The sequence below is a fragment of the Chanodichthys erythropterus genome, chromosome 12, assembly GCF_024489055.1.
Source record: "Chanodichthys erythropterus isolate Z2021 chromosome 12, ASM2448905v1, whole genome shotgun sequence".
Lineage (NCBI taxonomy): Eukaryota > Metazoa > Chordata > Actinopteri > Cypriniformes > Xenocyprididae > Chanodichthys > Chanodichthys erythropterus.
Window position 1 is genome coordinate 265,584 of NC_090232.1, and position 10,633 is coordinate 276,216.

The 10,633-nt window shown below is 39.9% G+C and overlaps 1 pseudogene; it reads right to left on the reverse strand.

The window, feature by feature from the left end:
• Positions 1–9,978, reverse strand: part of LOC137033186 (integrin alpha-M-like) — a 43,103-nt pseudogene extending 33,125 nt beyond the window's left edge.
• Between the last annotated feature and the right edge of the window lie 655 nt (positions 9,979–10,633).

Consider the following 10,633-nt stretch of genomic DNA (forward strand, 5'->3'; position numbering starts at 1 on the left):
ACAACAGCTATTATGGGATAACATGAATTATTCCTTAAAAGAAACCGTTTTTTGTTGTTGTTGTTGTTGTTGTTGTTTTTAACTTAAATATGGCATATTTCTGACCTTGTGGTAGAGGACACTGAATCCACTTTGTGATAACTCTTTCGGCCTGTCCTTGCCTTGTGCATCCTTTGACCCTGAAACTACAGAAGGAAAACTATAAAAATAATCTGTGGATTCTTCATTAGCTGCTTTAAAAAAAAAAAAAAAAAAAAAAACATTACACAGTACATCCATTTTCTTTACACTTGCATTTTACCTTCAATATTGTAGATCTTTTTTTGCAGGTTGTCAAGAAGTCCTTCGAGTCCATTGTAGTTTTGAATGTAGAAGGTGTTGTTTGTTTTTGGTTCTGAAGCCAGCTGAGTGAGTCTGGTTAAGTTAACATTTCCCACCTGATGAACAAAACATAAAGTCTGACTGTGTGTGCATAAACACTTAATAACCATGTTAATTGAAACAGCTCAATGTGTAAAACATCATTTACTGAACTTGGATGTTGGTTCTTGAAAAATGGAAACAAACTGAAAACTGAGAATTTTCCCCTTCCCCTTAAAACATAAAAGTAACAGATACTAATCTGTGATAAATTAGTACTTGTAGTACTTGCCACTTAAAGCTGAATTGTGTCATTTCTGCATTACAAATTGCACAAATAATGACTGTTTCCAGACAGGTTTCTTGAACATTTCTTGATATTCCTGCCCCAAACTTACATTTGTTTGTCAAGTTGATATGACAGGCCTCTCAAAAAAACAATGTTGTGAAAGTGTCACAGTGTTTCACTCTTCAGGAAAGAAACTACCGAACCACCAAACGAAACTGACACACCACGAACTATCTGAACACACAATGAAAATGACCAGCTTGAGCTGTGAGGAAACTCACCCCAATGATGTAGCGGAGGATATTTTGCTCATCACATGTTTTAAGGATGATATTTTCAGTATCTGGATCAGTGGGGTCTCCATCTGTGATGATCACCAGGGCTTTCTGAGCGCTGAGATCGGCTCCAGACGACGCATTATTCAGGAGATTGGTTCTGGTGATTTAATAAATCAGAAATAATGACATATGAAAATTTGATCAGTGTCATCATGCCTCTGTAGTTTCTACACCAATGTGTTTTAACTTCTAATTTAAAGAATGACAAAGTCCAACTTTAATGTGTTTATCAGACCAGAACAAAAGAGAAAAACTACAGATAGAGCCATCATTGTGTGCATTTCAAGACTTTCCCTCTTAAAGTGTAAATTCAGTGAGCATCTAGAACAGGGGTGTCCAAACTCGGTCCTGGAGGACCACTGTTCTGCAGAGTTTAGCTCCAACTTGCCTTAACACACCTGGCTGGAAGTTTGTAGTTTGCCTAGTTAGACCTTGATTAGCGGGTTCAGGTGTGTTTAATTGGGGTTGGAGCTAAACTCTGCAGGACAGTGGCCCTGAGTTTGGACAGGGAGTTTGGACACCCCTGATCTAGAAGTACATGAAGGTTTCACTCACAAGGCATATTTGATTGCTCTGCGTGTGTTTGTGAGAGCTTTCATGTGTTTCTCTTTCATGAGTTTCTCTTCAGCGGAGCCGTTCTGATAGTCATTGAAGTCAAACACAGTTCTGAAATCAGTTGAAAACTGGAGAGCAGCAAACTGACACACAGAGAGACAAACAACAAGCACACGTGCCGTTAACATCATTAGCAAACTATTACATGTCGACATTTCCACATTAATAGTGGTGGATTATCTACCTTTATGGATGCGTTTGAGAGTTTTTTCATAACATCTATAATGAATTTTTTGTTCATTTCAAATTCTCTGTCTTTCATACTGGCAGATCCATCAAAGAGAAACACCAGATTGACTTCTCTCTTCGTGCATTCTGCAGAAATATCACAAGATATGGAAACACATCTGTTACAACAACTTCTTTTAGCAATCAAACCATAAATTATTGACAAGATGGCCAATAAAGATTCCTATTCCCCAAGTATTTAACATAATATCTTTAATCGTGTCTTTAGTTATGAATTGAGTTTTCAATAAAGATCACACCATCTCAAATGTAATGCTCCGGCAGTTAATTAAGAGATTAGATGGGTTCACTCCTCCTGAAATTACGTTTAGGAACTTCACCAAGTACTAAAAGTGTCAGTATCAGCTGGTTTCTGTGTCTCATCAGACCTTGGTAAGCAGCCGTAAAGTTTGAGACGGCCTGTAAATCGCTGTTGAACTGGAAGCAGACACCGTTCAGATACGAATTTCCATCACAGTCATGAGGAAGATACGGACTGCAGCTCTGAGAAAGAGACACAATATCAGTAACATCAGGAGGATCATCAGTCACACAAACATCTGATATATATATTTCTATAAAATATTTCAAAAATCCAGTTCCCATTTTTTATTTACCAAATGCCACATTTTATTATATGAACATTCTGTGAACATTAACTATTAAAGGAATGATTTGCCCAAAAATTGTCATTCTGTCATCATTTACTCTCCCTCTCTCAGGGGTCGCTGTGTGATAATCCAATGAACGAGATGATGTGTGATCCAGAATGAATAAATAGAGACTTTTAATGAACACCAAGCTATAAATGTACACTACACAACTAACATAATGTAAGCACAAGACCATCAACTGAAGAAACTGAGGGCTTATATACACGGAGACGTTTGATATTCAACAGTGCTTTGATCTGCCTGCATTGACACTATTCTTTAAGAGCTGCTGTGCAGCCAAAATAATGTACCAGTTATCAATGTAAAGCTGCTTTGGCACAATCTGCACTGTAAAAAGCGCCATATAAATAAAGGTGACTTCACTTGACTTGACGGAGGATGATAATCAAATAACAGCCATAACCAGAAACTAAACATGACTTTAACTTTACCCCCCACAGCCCCTGAAGGAAGACAGCAGAGACGAGGCCGAGGATGGCTTTGATAGTGAAAGAGGGAAGCTGGATGGGACCATCTGCGATGAAGGAGACTTGGGGTGTACTCATACTAGACACGGTTGCCTTGAAGCGAGCCTGAGCGTGACTGTCCCCTTTCGCACTACCCCACACTCATATTGCACTTAATGTTCTGGGCCGGAGCATACTTACGTCATATACGATGCAACTTTTGAATGGAAGAAAACAGGAAGAAATGCACTTTTACTAAGATACTGCCTAAAAGATTTATCGGTAACACTTTAGAAAACTGATCCTTCGTTAATGAAATAAATACACAGGAACAAATGAATAATGCATTATTAACACTTTAGTAACTACAATTATCTAACAAGTAACTCTGATTAATGAATTAGTAAGTATTAGTGCTCAGTTAAAGATAGTAGTTCACTATTAACTAATCAGTAACTACTGTTTTTCATTCATCCCAGAGAACTACTAAGAATTACTATATACAGGTTCATAATTAACATGAATGATGCATAATGTATAATTAATTCTAAAGTTAATGTCATGGTAACCCACTAGTAATGACTGAAGTATTACCAAATCCTTCAGAATTACTAATTATTTGGATCAGTATTCTAAAGTGAAAAGCATGATAACTCTCTAGTAACTACTGAAGTCACTGTAAACTTTTGATGTTTTTATATGTTTTTCTACAGTAGTTCCTTATGATATATTATTTGCTAACACTAAAGTAATTACTAGTGGGTTACTATGATCTTCACTTTAGAATACTGATCCAGTAATAGTTCCTTTAGAAGGATGTAGTAACACTTAAGTTATTACTATCCAATACTTTACAAAAACCTCAAAAGTTTACAGTGACTTCAGTAGTTACTAGAGAGTTATCATGTTTTTCACTTTAGAATACTGATCCAAATAATTAGTAATTCTGAAGGATTTGGTAATAATTCAGTCATTACTAGTGGGTTACTATGACATTTACTTTAGAATTAATTATACATTATTCATTATTCACATTAATTATGAACCTGTATATAGTAGTTGTCTGGGAGTTATGAAAAAACAGTAGTTACTGATTAGTTAATAGTGAACGACCACCTTTAACTGAGCACAATTACTTACTAATTCATTCATCAGTTTCTTGTTAGATAATTGTAGTTATTATAGTGTTAATAATGCATTACTTATTTGTTCCTGTGTAGTTATTCATTAACGAAGGATCAGTATTCTAAAGTGTTACCGATTTATCTTTGATGCCACACAGTGATTCTCACTTGCACGTATCAGAGGATTATTACAAAGGCAGCTGACTTTAATGGAGGAATTTGCAGCTTTACTTGCAAACTACAATTCCTGTTCATCAATAAGGTGAGAAGCAGAGCCGTTATAAACCCAAATACACTCAAATTCATTACATGAATTGAAAAGTGCACTATCAAAGTAGTAATGAACATGTTTGCTGCCATAATTATGACAGTAGTGTACACAAAAGCAGTAGCTGTTCCATGCTCAGGCACGGTTAGAGCTAACAATGCATGTGAACCGCACTTGAGCCCAACCGAACCGTGCTCTGGCCCATCTCTTCCAAGCGGACCAGAGACGGTCAAACGAACCACACCCGGGTGCAGAACGGAGCGATCACACTTGTCAAACGAACCGGGCTTTGGGGGTCAAACCAAGCGGCAACCCACCCCTTTCTCTCGTGAAGCCAATACGGAAGTGACTTAAACTGCGATTCATCGACTGGCCACTAGGGACAGGCTCCAAAAGAGAGCAGAATCTCATAGAGTCCCTTGTTAAATTGGCCAAGTTTATAGCAGAAAAAAACATGTTTACAAGTTGGTTCAAATTGTGGTTTTGGTCTATACTGCTATTTTTGCCCTTCATGACAACTCTGAGGGGGGTGAATTTTTTTATAACTTATCCGTTTAAATTATATTATGCCTTAAAGTTCTGCATAATTAAGGGCATGGTCACTTGAGTGACAGGTAGATTGCGCTGCTGTCTGTGAGCCGTCACTTTACCTCAGCTGCTGCTGAATTTGGCATCTCAGCCGTATTTGTGCACGATTATTTTATACAATTATAAAATATGGCTTGCTGCATAATATTCGAGACTGATGTGTGTCTGTGTAGATGTGCTCGCACGCGGAAGAAACAGAACACACGTTGTGGATCGTGGCATTGGCTGAAAGTTTTGATTGTGAGATTTACTACAATGACAATACCAGGAGGATATACAACTCTGACAGCACTGCTTGGATATTATAACTAAAACTGCTGCACTATTTTGAAAAAATATTGTTAGATACGATCGTATACAATTTTACAAGATAAATGCTGCTCAGATTTCATCCTTTCTTGAAGAACGATGACAGAGAGCAGATCATTCAGAAGAAATGTGACATGTTTTTTTGTTTTGCAATGGACACTCATATTTTACCCAAGTGCCACAGATTGGATTCATCTCGCGATCTCTATTTCATTATAAAGGTATGAAGTCCCATTTGATTTTCCATGTTGTTATTTGCACACCCAACACTTCTGATGTTGGAGGATCTATATCTTAAAAAAACACCGTAGATTGACAGTAAACCTTTAGAACGTTCTGATGATAAAACTTATCTTCATTATTATTTTAGATCGTATCTAAGATAGATTGATAGCTCCTTTGCCTGCTAACATGGTCACGTCTAGCTAGGCGGGCGTGGTTTCAGCAACCAATCACATCAGCTCAAACCACCTCCCCGCCTCTTTGCCCATTTTCAGTTATCCGGGAGTGACGTGCGGTGACGCGCAGCTAAGATGGCCGCGGCCTCATTTACGCGTCAAAACTGCTGTTCAGAACTCTTGGGTGACGTCACGGACACTACGTCCATATTTTTTTACAGTCTATGGGTCAAACGCACGGTTCAGAGAGCCTAGTGTGAGTACACCCTTGGGGTTGGACGATGAAGACTAGTTGCTGGATGATGAAGGTGACATTGAACTGGACTTATCCAGTGATGACTAAGAAGACTTGGAACTGAATGGGGTCACCAGTAACTGTAGTATAGTAAATACCTCCTCAACACCTCCTCAAACTCCACTAATACGCTCTCAACGACAGAAGTCTCCGTGATGGGCCCGGCTCAGAGATGAAAACAGCCTCTGGCTCTTGCTCCGTTGCGGGCATGACTGGCAGCTGGCTGGGCTCTGGGTCCGAAGTGAGGCTGGTGATGTCCTTGTCAGTGAGGCAGATGGTAAAAGATGAGTCACACCGCACCAGCACACACTCCTCATACTCGGTGAAGCTCCCTCTCAAGGGCCATCCATGGGTCTTTGACTGCTCAATAAGCTCAGTGTGATAGAAAACACATAGCAAGCAGTAGGGGTAGTGAGTAAGGCACACCAGATCAAGAAAGTTTCTCGTGTGATCCTCAAGGGAGCGATCTCCCTGCTCGAGCAGAAGCAGGTGGACTGTGGGGATATACATTATTATTTTTTCCATTTAAATCTTTTTTGAGGTCTCATGTTCTGTCGGGGTTGCTGTGTGATAATCCAAAGAATGAGATGTGTTTCGCAGAAATAATAAAGACTTTTACTGAACACCAAGAGATAAACATACACCACATAATGTTAACACAAGACCGTGAACTGAGGAAACTCAGGGCTTATGAGGCAGACGTGGGCTAGTAAGAGCTGTGTGGGTAAACCTCACTCTCCTGATCTCAAGAGGCGCTCTAGCAACTGACGCTACAAACTTTGTTCTTTAGACACCCTGTTAGAGCGCCCGAGTCCCATACAGGTGGGCCCGGGTTCGAGTCCTGCTTAGAGTGGGTGGTGGGCTACACATGGTCTTCTGCTGTTTATCACTGCGACCGGCTCATTGATTCAGTGTAATCAACTATTTGAAACTGACATCACACAAAGCATCACATGACTTCAAGACATGCATTGTAGTGCAAAAGTCATAATGATCACTTTTCAGATGCATAATAGCTTCAGTCCCAGTTCACTGGTACTGCCTAGAAAAACACATTTTCACATTCACCTTTTGTGTGTTTCATTCAAGAGAGAAAGTCATGTGGGTTTGGAATGATATGAAGGAGAGGAAGTGATGACAGACTGAATTTCAGGGAAGTTTTAGAGAGTTGCCAATTTCTATCCTACAATTTACATCAGTATGACAGTCAATAAAAACATTCCTGCAGTGTTTCAGTGGACACGAGTACAGAAGAGACCGTGAGCAGAAGTCAAACACTGAAGTGAATAATGAAGGAATCTGCTGAACTTACAGTCAAGCGTCCGACAGGAGCAGACGACACAGCAGCAGACATGCCGAAGAACCGGACGCTCTCTGAGCCTGTCAATCATCACCAGAGAGATCAGACCTCAGTATGACAGGACAAACTCAAACCACAACACAGTTAGAGCAGATTAAACAGATGCACAAAGGTTTGTGTGAGACAGTGGAAGTCAACAGAAAGTTCATGACAGATAGTGTATGTGGCGCTGATACCTGGCCAGTGCAGCGATCTGCAGGAACGCAGATCTACTGTGCAGCTGTAAATTTCACCTGTTGAGTTTCTTTTTAATGGGGCTCCAACAATGATCCTGCCAAAAACACCCTCACAATCAATCAGACAGTCAGAAAACACCTAGCAACCACACAGAACACCCTAGCAACCAGTGTGTGTGTGTTTCACTCACTGTTTCCTGTTTTCAAACTCAGACTGATAAACGCTGTAACCAAAGAAATCTTCTGCCGCGCCGTTAAATCTCAATGGATGTTCAGTGTCAATATTGAAGGCCTCTGAAAGAGAAGCTGGAGAAGTGAGAGAGACTGTTGAGACATCACGAGATGTTTGTGAGACGTCAGTCTTTATTAAAGATGCACTATAAAAGCCAAAGTTTCTCATCTACTGAGTATAAGTATAAATTTGGTAAGTTTGGTATTACACAGTTTCTATTGCAGCAGGTCAAAAGGAAGTGTCCTGGACATGACAGAGATTTTCTGAGCCCTGGATGTATACAGCTCTTGAAGGGTGGACAGCAGAGGTACATGAATCCTCTCGGCAGTCCGGATGTTGAACCTCCTCAGAAGCACCAGCTCTGGAGTCTGTGATTGTGCCGCTTCTCTTACGTCTCTCAGGACCTGAAGAAGCACCATCACACACTCCAGTGCTGTATTCTCCTCAAGTCCACAATCATCTGAACTGCTTTGAGTGTGTTCAGCTGCAGTTTATGACCAGATGACCAGCTTCACCAGCACACACTAGCCTACCAATCTACTCCGGTTCTGGAAACTCAGTCAGTCTGTCTTTCTAATGGACACACTGGTTTGTAGTGCAAATAGTTTTACTGCACTTCTAACACACTATTCTTCTAGGTGTTTATATAGCCTCGCCTATCCACAGGAAATTGCTGGCTTCTACACGGATAGAAAAACAATAGAAGACTGTGGAAGTGCGTGTGTGTGTGTGTGTGTGAGAGAGAGAGAGAGAGAGAGAGAGAGAGAGATTGAAAATATCTAAAAGATATTTTAAAATGAACAAGACATTTTCTTCACTGTTTCAACCCCCTTTCTCTTGGTACAAGACACAAAGGTGTTGATAGTGATGAAGGCCTGCTGAAAGTGCCCAGGCTGGTTCAACCCTAGCAATAAAATCTTATTTCTGACTCGGAGAGCAGAGATATTCTGATGCATTCTAATGTACTATGTCAGTAAATACATGTCTAAATCAGGAGCGTTCTCTGAGGAAAAACTGGATGAGAAAATAACCCACAGTACAGAAATAAAACAATGCAAATATGATGAAATATGACATTAGAAAAGTTTGTTTTTCCAAAGTGACTGTAAAATGTAAACATTTGTAACACAAAATTCTACAGATGGCTGCATGTTTAAGGTCTATTAAACTGCGCACGAGCCTGTGCGAGAGACCCAGCGTGTGATAGATTGTGTGAACCAACAGTTTCAGTTTCAATATCTCTCATCAGCACAGAAGAGAGTGTCGCAGTTTATATGAGAGCTGGCAGAATGCTAGAATCTCTCCCGGCACAGTGAACAGCATTACAGAGGTGCAGTGATTGTTTTTACACTGGTTATATATAATATGCAGCAGCATTATGTTACTGTTCTTTTGTCAGGAGGGTGGAAACACTCGGCCGGTTCACAGAATGGGCTCTGCAGAATGTCAACTACTTTATGAAAGTCTCTGCAGACAGAACTGTCCGAAAGACTGTTCTCAGTTCAGTGTACTGTTAGACTAACTGGAGCACTGAATGGGATGGCAAGGCATCATAGGATCATATACTTCTGGATATTGACTCATTTCTAGATGGAGTGACTGTTTCAGAAGGTCCAATCTGAGTTCACTGAAAAGAACTGGTTCATAACAATGACTTTACATTCTATCCCCTAAACCAATCCTTACAGAAAACTTTCTGTTTAGACATTTTCAAAAAACTTCATTTGGTGTGATTAATAAGTCACCACACAAACACATCTAAATGAACAGATACTGCTTTACATAATGTTATAATGATTCCAGACTGACACAAACTCTTCAGTGAAACTGATGCATTATTAACTTTACATATGATCTATATCTTATAAATGAATATCTCACCCCACATGAAGAGAATCCAGCTGTGCGTCTCCATCCTGCTGTTTCTGCTGCTGGTCTGTGTGTGATTCCTGTTTATTTCATCATAGAAACTCATTTCAGATCAGAGCCAGAACTCCTCCGCTTTGGGGTCTGTAGGAAGTGTGTAATCTGTGGCTGTTTTCATTACACACCCAATATAATCACCATTCTAGTCACTGACCCAGATAGCATGTAGTAATCTCATTATCCTCGTTTCATTGCACTCAGCTGTTTTGTGTTTGCTCATTAGTTCTGTCTATTTATACTCTGTTGTTTCTGCTTTTGTTTGTGGTTCGTTGTATATTGTTACATGCACTTTGTGACTCTGGCTTTCTTTTGTGGACTGTTTCTGTGGATTTTGACCGTTGCCTGTTTGATTATGCCTTAAGATTTACCCAATTAAAGCTGCGCTTGGATCTTACCATCTCGTGTCTGTGCATTCCGTGACAGAACGAACCACCATGCAAAGATCCAGCAGCAAGAGAGTCCGGCCACCGACCAACACACAGGGAAGTCGGAGCAATCCCCAGGATTTGGCTCAGCTTCGGCAGAGGGGTATGGAGGTGCGGAAATTTACCCAATGTTTTTTTGTCGCGGGCAGAGAGATTTAATCTCCCTGATTTGGTCCTCAGGGACATGTTTAACCCTCTGGAGTCTGAGGCTGATTTGGGGCCTGGAGAAGTTTTGACATGCCCTGACATTTGTGCTTTTTTCAGTTGTTCATAAACATATTAATGGAAAAAGTGTCATTACACTGTATTCAGCACAAACTAGGCTACAATAATATGTGAGGAACATGTATGTACATATTTGTGTTTTTGAAGGAATAACATTTATGCGTGGTTATTGAAAAAACAAAAAACTTAAGTCACTGAAATAAGGCCAAAAAAAGTATAGTAAATCTGTGTTCACAAGACTTTTGGGTATTGGAGGTTGTAAACTAGAGTTTTTGCTTCAAAATTATGTAAAAATTATGCTGCCTACTCCTTCATATAAAACAATATATTGATTTAGTTTTTGTAAGACACTTTTTG